Source organism: Papaver somniferum, chromosome 6, assembly GCF_003573695.1.
Source record: "Papaver somniferum cultivar HN1 chromosome 6, ASM357369v1, whole genome shotgun sequence".
In the NCBI taxonomy this organism is placed as follows: domain Eukaryota; kingdom Viridiplantae; phylum Streptophyta; class Magnoliopsida; order Ranunculales; family Papaveraceae; genus Papaver; species Papaver somniferum.
Genome location: NC_039363.1, coordinates 17742285 through 17752775, shown reverse-complemented (window position 1 = coordinate 17752775; position 10491 = coordinate 17742285).

Here is a 10491-nt window from a genome sequence, read left to right as displayed (position 1 = left end):
TCTCCTTGTTTGATGGTGATCGAAGAATTTAATAGAAGAATGATCCATTCAACACTAAGTTTGAAGTGAAGATAAATTTCAATTTCATTTGTTTGTTGCTGTAATTTATGGAATTCCACAGAATTGGTGGAATTTCCCAAAAGATGATAACTCTTAGCTTTAATTTTTTTCAATTTCATTGAGGATGGTATAGTTTTTGGTTACAATTTTGATTTTGAATACGGAGAACATGGTTGTTTGTTGGGTAATAATATGTAATTTTTATTACAATCACAGTAGATCTAATAGACTTTAATTGGGGTAACAGGGTTGTTTTTTTAGCTTAGAAATTGTCTGATTCTGATCAAAAGATATCCGATGGATATTTTATTTGATGTAATTTCTGATGGATATGATTTTCAAACTCCCTAAAATTACCTTTGTAGCCACATTTAATTATAGAATGGTAAGATGAAAAAATAAATCCGAGGGCAAATTCGGAAAACGGTTTTTGCAGCTTCACTTGCTATAGTAAGGGGAGTTCCCTTTATATAATAAAATAGATAACCATCCTTAAATCCGAGGCCTCCCGATTTATGAATAGAATGAATATTGAGTAACACGAGGCATATGAGAGAAAAAATAAACACAAAAACAGATAAGATATCGGTGAAAACTAAAATTTCCTTAACACTTTAACATCAACTCTTGGATCGGTGGGAACTCAATTTAAGACAAGGAAATATACTAGATTACCCAAATCATAAACAGGTGAAGCTTTTCTTTTCGGAACTGAAAGCAAGTTATATTGTTTTTGTAACTACGGAAAATCCATAGCTACACCCAAACTTGTATTCTCTTGTTCTTGACTCATTCCACCTTCATACCCATACAACAATTTCTAGATCTAGCTTCTTTGAACACTAAAATGATAATTTAAAGTGCTAAAAATATAAAAGAAACACACAAATTTAACATGGTTTGATCCATAAATGGATCTATATCCATGATTCTCACTATAATACTTTGTGTTTACATGAGACTTCATTAATGAGTTTTTGGAACTCTAGATCTAGTTTTGGGAAGAAGAAGATAGAGAAAATAAAACCTGATCCCTTTCTTTCTCGTGCTTTTTCCTTTAAGTACTAGAGAGTAGAAGTGAATTTACAAGTATATCATTTGCTTACTAATTAAGCTAACTAAGGTAAGATACAACGTAAATTACCCTAGGGATGTTATACTACACTGGTTTTCATTGGGTGCCATATGTCGAGGATAGTTTTTGGTATCTACAGTTTTCATCCTCATGACGAGAAGCAACGCAAACCCTATGTCATTCGATAAACTAATCATGTTTTCCTTACTCCTTAGATTACAGAACATGGGTATCGATGATTATAAACTTCTACATTTTCAAAAGGTATATTGGATGTAAAAAACAAGAATGCTAGCGTTGTTTGTTTGTTAAGTTTTTTATTGTCATTTTTTGAAATATGCTAGCTTTGTTTTAGGGGTTAAGTGGAAAAATGCCCCAAAATCGATCCCCGGGATGTGAAAATGCCCCGGATGTTGAAAAAGCGGGGGTCTAAAAACACCACCCAATATTTCACTTAGCAATCTGTATGGACAAACTCGAATATACTTTTTATGAGAATCAACTAGACAGTCAGACTCAATCAATAAAAAGATATATTAAAGAGTTTATATCTCAATATGTCGATCTAATCTTACTCAAGCAAACTGCGAGTCTCGGTTAAAGAGAGATAAACTTGGATGGTACCAAAGACCAATATCCAAGGATCAATCAATATCAACCAACAACCGTTAGGTCGGAATATCCAATTGATTGATCTGACGCACAACCTGTATTATTTCTATTATATAACAAATATAACGCGGAAAAGAAATAACACAGACACCAGAAGTTTTGTTAACGAGGAAACCGAAAATGTAGAAAAACCCCGGGACCTAGTCCAGATTGAATACACACTGTATTAAGCCTCTACGGACACTAGCCTACTCCAAGCTAACTTCGGACTGGACTGTAGTTGAACCCCAATCAGTCTCCCACTGATCTAAGGTACAATTGCACCCCTACGCCTCTGATCCCAGCAGGATACTACGCACTTGATTCCATTAGCTGATCTCACCCACAACTAAGAGTTGCTACGACCCAAAATCGCAGGCTTTAACAATAAACAAATATGTCTCACACAGAAAAGTCTATCAAAGGATAAATCTGTCTCCCGCAGAAAAACTCTAAAGTTTTTGTTTCGTCTTTTGATATATAATCAAGGTGAACAGAAACCAATTGATAATCCGGTCTTATATTCCCGAAGAACAGCCTAGATTAATCAATCATCTCACAACAATCTTAATCGTATGGTAGAGAAACAAGACGTCGTGGAATCACAAACGATGAGACGAAGATGTTTGTGATTACTTTTATATCTTGCCTATCGGAGAACTCTCACGATCTCAAGCCAATCAATCTGATTGTACTCGTACGATAGAAGATGCAATATCAGATCACACAACTACGATAAAAGTAGTATCGGTCTGGCTTCACAATCCCAATGAAGTCTTTAAGTCGGTAACCTGGTTTTAGAAGAAGAAAACCAAAGGTTAAAGGAGAATCGACTCTAGCTTACAAAATAGTATCACACGAACGTGTGGGTATTAGTTTGTAGAGTTGCTAGATGTCCCCTTATATAGTCTCTCAAATTAGGGTTTCGCCTTGCTCACAAAGCAAACGCTATCCACCGTTAGATGAAAACCTGATTTAGATTTAAGCTAATATATCTCAACCGTTAGATCGAAATCCCAGCTTGTCAAACGTGTGCATTGTTGGTTCAATAATAGTCAACCAAAAGGTTAGCCATTTGAGCATTTCATACCAACCACTTTCTTCTTCACCATAACTAGTTGAAATGACTCACATTAACTAGTTAGAGAGTTGTTCAATTGCAATGAAATATCATGTACTACACAAGACACAATTGAAGAAAAGATAATTCGATTCACATGAATCGGTTCATAAACTTTATATCCATGGTTTGCAAAAGCATTCCTTAGTCTTTATGAGTTAAGTTCAGAAATAATCTTTAGATATATAACCTATACAAGTTCGCAGACTAGTTTAGCGGACTTGAAGTACTGGAAAGAGTTTTCAAACTCCAACAAAAATTCTCTGGTTCGAGAGCTTCGCTGGTTCGTGGACTGGGTTCGCGGACTTGGATCACGCAACATAGTTTGATAACTCAACAGAAATTCTCGGGTTTGAGACTTCGGCAGTTCGCGGACTTGGCTACTAGACGATTTCCAGCATGGGACTTATGCACATATGTGTTTCCAAAACATACTTATGTCCACTATGGTTATGTAATCTAAACTCTCATTCCAATCATTGAAACATTCTTAGAGGACGTTATACAGTTGTTACACTATTTCTCGTCAAAGCAATTTTCAAGATGATCGAAACATACATGACTTGCGTCACTAGATAAAGAAAAACATGGTCAAAGCGAAACGCTTACTAACACATATTTCGAGATATAGATAGGAGAGGTATACTCGGCTCGAAATACCAAATGTGTATAATCTAAGTCTGTATATATAGCATACGACTTTTGTCTCAAGAAGTAGGAGATAAAATAGATAGACTTTTGATTGACAGATAAGTTCAAGTCTTCACATACCTTTTTGTCGAGAAGTTCCACCGGTTCCTTGAGTAGTTCTTCCACTTGTATGATGAATCGCCATGAAGTCCTTGAGCTCAACTACACTTACTATACTAGTCCGAGACTTAGCTATCATAGACTAGAAATCAAGACTTATAGTTTTGATCAATAACATTGACAAACATGCTTGAGATAGCAACGCATGCGAGTTTGAGCGAGCAGTGCTCTAACAGATGTTAGGCAAATGATTAAAATGCCCCAATCCGTTAGATTTCCTATTAAAGAGAGATTCTGGTCAAATCGGGTATTTTGACTAGTCAAATTCTGACTGAAATGTCAATAATAACCTTGCTAATAATTCACGGTGGGAGATTAAATTTGGGGACACATGTCAGTATTTTATAAAATACAGATCTCGAAAAAAAATTAACGGTGGCAAATGAGAAGCTCTGACACGTGGGCGAATGACATGTTTACGCGTGGATGTATTATAAGTACATTTTTACCTTTTGATGACGCAACACTCGGTGTCACGTGGTTGGGTAGGAAATGGACACGTCACATCTTAGTGCACATGTGGTTCCGTACGTGTCGGCAAATATTTTATCTCCTCTTCATCGAGTTTCCTCCACAGAAACTCAAAACTTGAAAGGGAAAATAACCCAGAGAGAGAGATCGCGAGAGACAGATCGAGAGAGGGAGAAGAACTGAAGTAAACTGAGAAGATCGAGAGAGACAGGTCGAGATCTGAAATCCCATGATCTTTTTACGGCGTGAAGAACTGAACTGAGAAGATTCAAGGATACTGAAAACACGCTCAAAATATATTTTTATAGCTCAAATGGTGTTTACAATGGAGAGAAAAGGATAAAATTGTGTAAAACTGTAATCTGCGACACACAAAAAGCGTCACAGAATGAACGATAAAAGACAAGTGTTGCTGCTGTTTAGACCGCACTGCGACCCACGGCTGTGTGTCTTAGACACTGTTGATAAACGACTGTTCTCGCGTGTCCGTTCTTCGTGTTCTTGGTGTTCTTCATCAGCAGCAGCAGCAGCAACAGAGTTTCATCAACTCTTGATTTCTGCTTCTCAGGACCTCCTCTCGACCCCAAACTCTCAACAACCTTTCTCTGATCTCCAAGGGCTCTATTTAAACCCGAAGCATGCATCAAATCTCCTCTATAACTCCACAAATCCTCGGCAGTGAAAGAAAATATTTTCGGATATTTTCTTTCCTGTTTTAGCTTTTCACGCGTTTTCTCTGGTCCAGCACGCTCCAATTCGACTTATTCACGCCTCAACACTCTTCCAACGCCAGCAGAACTCCCCCATGCACACAAGAACTTCAATTTTGCTCGTGTTACAGTACACGTGCTCTGTTTTGGGTGTGTGAATCATACCGAAAGTTCCAGCCAAATTTGATCGATCATGTCACCCATACTATGTTCCTTAACCTATATCACATCTCCATACCAAATTTCAGCCATTGAATCGACCCATAACCCCTTCATTTTGACGATCGAAATTCTGTCAGAACTGTTTAGAAGTTTCCCGCCAAAATCGTCTCAATCGGGGAAGAAAATGGTATCCCCCTATCGAGAGTAGGGGTGCAAATAGCAGCTGCCTTGGGGGTGACCTGGGGGTGCCCCTTAGTAATTAGGTTACCCCTTATCCAAAAGCGAGAGTCCGAATAACACTTGTCCTCCGGGTGCCAAAATCAACTTTTCGAGCCGAATTTTCCAAAAATGTTTATTTCCTAAAAATACATAAAAACACAATATTAGTACAAAATAGAGTTCCAACAATACGGACATTGAGGACAAATTAGACACAAAAATGTGTCTATCACTATCCTAGTCCGAGACTTAGCTATAATAGACTAGAAATCAAGACTTATAGTTTTGGTCACTAACATTGACAAACATGCTTGAGATAGCAACGCATGCGAGTTTGACCGAGCAGTGCTCTAACAATCTCCCTCTTTGTCAATTTTAGTGACAAAGCTATCAATACATATGGAATACAAAAAAGATAATAAAACTTTATTAGCTCCTATTCCATAAGTCTAATCTTCAACATTCCTTGAAATTTTCGTCCTTCCAAGTACTCCAATGATCCCAAAGGTTGTAAGTTTAGTATCACCGTTGTTGAAGATCCGTAGCCATAACAATGAGAAAACTCGAGATTCTCGATCATTGTTATACAATGTCATAGTATTACTACACAGTGTCAAAGTCCAATTGTATCACAACTTCAACAATAATACTATGGTGATATGTATCACTCCCTCTTAGTCTATACTCCATCTCGATCATGGAAACCACTCCCCCTTACACAATGATCCGAAAACCATATGTATTTGTAGTGTGAACTACATATTAATTCTCCCCCTTTTTGTCAATAAAATTGGCAAAAGTACAAGAACGGGATCATAATGAAATTTTCACAAGAAACATTTGATGACTAAAAGAAAAGACGCACAACATATTAATTTAGATACAATCATATAGCTGAAGCTAATAGCATTCATCAAGGAGTTTAAAGATACAAGATAACCTCTCTAAAATTCCACATCCGCACACTCCTCGAGATATGACCATTAAGCACAAGTTCAAAAGAACTCTCCCCCATTTGATGTCATTCCCAAAGGAACAACAAGAGAGACCTTAATTTCGAGAGAAAAGAAGGATTTTTATTGAACACCAAAAACCATGATAAGTGATTTTGTATATCCAACAACTCAATCAAATTAACCAAAAGTAAACCCATGATTAATTTAATTGGAATACGCAATCAAATTAAACACACAAGGTGATCAACTTAATTGTTTATGCTCAACATAAGTAAACTTATGGAACATATGACTACCAAAACCATTGGAAAATGATTAGGATAGTCGTTCATATACTCGACACAAGAAAAATCTTATGGAATATATGAATGCTCAACTAGACTAATTACAAGAGAACCCATAATTAATCTAATTGGAATACAAACAACCAAACTAATCACGAAAGTAATGAATTTAATTGTTATTTGTTTTGCTCGACATAAGAGAACTTACGGAGCAAATAACTAAATAACCAAACGATATGATTGATTTAGTTTACAAATGCTCAACATAACATACCTTACGGAACAATCAACCAAGCTAATCAAAAATAATCAACTTAGTCGTATCGTGCTCAACATAAGACATATTACGGAGCCTCACAGTATTTCATAGGATATGAATCAAAGAAGATCAATACTGTGAAATATACAAGGATCTATTCTATTTTCAATCATTATTTGCATAACAATAATAGACTTTATCCTTGTTCACAAAAGATTTTAACCTATCTTCCATAAAAGAATTAACAATATAGGCTTAACTTTTGTGTTTACTTTGAAAAAGTCTATTTATCCTTAAATCAATACATAAATACCGATCATGAACGACTTTACTTTTGACAAAATATGGGACAACATAGTTCACGGACGTAAACACACAAATCCCATAAACATTGCAATATAACAAACCAAAGATTGCAAACCATCATCCTCCAAATATTTTTAGAATTTTAAACCAAAAAAACTAAAATAGAAACAAGAAGATGAAAAATAATAGCTATGTGTAGTCACAATCATCGCTATTCAAAGCACTAGTTATTCTTCCAACTAATCCAAAAAGAAGACATCCTAGATAATAATAAATAACTGGAACCAAGATCTGATGACTTCTAAATCCTGTCTGCAACAAGGGAATGCACATGAGCGAGTTCCTCAGTCGCCTTCTTTAGTTCGCCATTCAGAAAAACAAGGTTCCTGATTGCAATGCCTAGTTTCTCTTGAACAACCTTAAAATCTCCAAGAAGATTTCCTACCAATTGTGACGAAACCTGAACTGGTAGTTTGTCTTCGTTTTCATGATCAAGAGCATGAAAGCATGAGATAGCAATAGGACATAACTCAACAACATCAACTTTGTTGCTTCCTTCCATTGTGCACCAAGAATATTTTAGTATATCTTTTTGTTCTTCGAAAACACATTATATAAATAAGGTCTTTCATAAAACCCTGGGAACATGACGTTCGTGTGGGCTGGTGCGTGTACAGGAGAAAAAGGTCCATGCTAGGCCAAGGAAGCCCAAAGGAACAAGAATTAGATGTTACGGAGCAAACAGAGTACAGAACCTAAAGGCAAACACAGACCGATCCTGACGGCTTTCTCAAGAGGAAACACTTGAGAACAATGAGCAAGAAAGTCAGGATGAAATAAGATGAGCACCTTGCTCATCAGTATTCACTTGTTCTTTCCTATCAACAGTATTCATCAAGATACCTGATTTAGTCGAAGAAGTATTATCAAGAAAAGATTTAGAAGTACCTGGGTTAACAGCTTTCCATGTTTTCCTAATATCCCGCATGAGTTTGTTTATGCTAATCTTCAAATCAGATACTCGATTGTTGACATGTAAGAAGTTTGATTTGGAAGACTTGGATTCACAGCCTTCTTTCGCAAGAACAGAGGAACATAGTTCTTCTTTATTTCTTTTATGTCTTCTTTTCTTTCCTGAGAGGCTTGCAGGATCAGTCACACTTTTGTCATTCTTTCTTCTGTCATTGTAGACACTCTTCGTTTTGAGTAAACAGTTGAGAAGGGACTTATCATTATATATCTTTTGAGAATACGAACTCCCTTTTATTCCAATAATGTGTGATACTGGTTTAACAACTTCTTTAGACATCCATGTAAGAATGTTACGAAGTTTTTCATTCCGTAATCGAAGACGACATCTTTGCTCAGAATTTCCCCTGTTTCCGCAGTAGTAGCAGTTGAAAGACTTACTTTTCATTGTTCTCTTATGAGTGGATTTATAAGAAGATGAGTCCTTGTTTTTAGAAACATTGCAAGCTGTCAAAGGTTTTTCACATGGAGAGTTATCAACGGCTTTCACAAAATTAATCTTCCTAGAGATTGGAGCGTCTATTCCTTTATAGCCCTATAACGATGTTCTCTACATCCTCCAATCATAGAAGATAATTTTGTAGAGCTAGTATTGAACTTTTTTCAGATTCTCTTCTAGTGATCTCACTTTATCAAGAGCAGTTGCAAGGTCATATTCCAAGGATTTTTCTTTGTCAAGAAAATTGCGTTCTTTGTTAATAAAACAAGTCTGTTGAGATTCACATTTTGGTTCATTTTCAGCAAGTCTTTCTTTCAACACGAAAAGGTTATGCCGAAGATTATCACATTTGGTATCTTTTGAGTGAACTTATTCTTTATGGTCTTTAACGGTAGATTGTAAGAGTTTATATCCACCATCATAACCTTTAAAGAGTTTTCTCAACTTCCTGTTTTCTTGACAAAGAGGACCCGTATACTTCCTCAGGAAAGTTGTCGACCTTTTTTCTTTTAAAGCACAGTCGAACAACTTGATATATTGAGAGACTTCCTCGTCAACACTCTGTCCTTATTCTGAATCACTATCGTCAGAAAGATCGTCCAACTGTTCATCAAGAGATTTTTTCCAATCAAACGTAGATTCAGTAGATGGACACGGATTAGAGATTTTCTCAGAAGCTTCAGAACTTTGAAACTTATTTGAACGTCTCTGAGCTGGTATTGCGTTAATAGTGATAATACTCTTGTCCATAAAGTCAGATCGCTACAAACACAGACTTGTAAGGTCTTAAACGTGTTTGCCTGCTCTGTAACAATTGAAAAAGCGGGGGTCTAACGACACCACCCAATATTTCGCTTAGCACTCTGTATGGACAAACTCGAATATACTTTTTATGAGAATCAACTAGACAGTCAGACTCAATCAATAAAAAGATATACCAAAGAGTTTATATCTCAATCTCTCAATCTAATCTTACTCAAGCAAACTGCGAGTCTCGAATAAAGAGAGATAGACTTGGATGGTACCAAAGACCAATATCCAAGGATCAATCAATATCAATCAAAACCGGTAGGTCGGACTATCCAATTGATTGATCTAACACATAACCTGTATTATTTCTATTATATAATAAATATAATGCGGAAAAGAAATAACACAGACACCAGAAGTTTTGTTAACGAGGAAACCGCAAATGCAGAAAAACCCCTGGACCTAGTCAAGATTGAATACACACTGTATTAATCCGCTATAGACACTAGCCTACTACAAGCTAACTTCGGACTGGACTGTAGTTGAACCCCAATCAGTCTCCCACTGATCTAAGGTACAGTTGCACCCCTACGCCTCTGATCACAGCAGGATACTACGCCCTTGATTCCCTTAGCTGATCTAACTCACAACTAAGAGTTGCTACGAACCAAAATCGCAGGCTTTAACAATAAACAAATCTGTCTCACACAGAAAAGTCTATCAAAGGATAAATCTATCTCCCACAGAAAAACCTTAAAGTTTTTGTTTCGTCTTTTAATATATAATCAAGGTGAACAGAAACCAATTGGTAATCCGGTCTTATATTCCCGAAGAACATCCTAGATTAATCAATCACCTCACAACAATCTTAATCGTATGATAGAGAAACGAGACGTCGTGGAATCACAAACGATGAGACGAAGATGTTTGTGATTACTTTTATATCTTGCCTATCGGAGAACTCTCACGATATCAAGACAATCAATCTGATTGTACTCGTACGATAGAAGATGCAAGATCAGATCACACAACTACGATAAAAGTAGTATCAGTCTGGCTTCACAATCCCAATGAAGTCTTTAAGTTGTTAACCTGGTTTTAGAAGAAGAAAACCAAAGGTTAAAGGAGAATCGACTCTAGCTTACAAACTAGTATCATACGGACGTGTGTGGATTAGTTTATATAGTTGC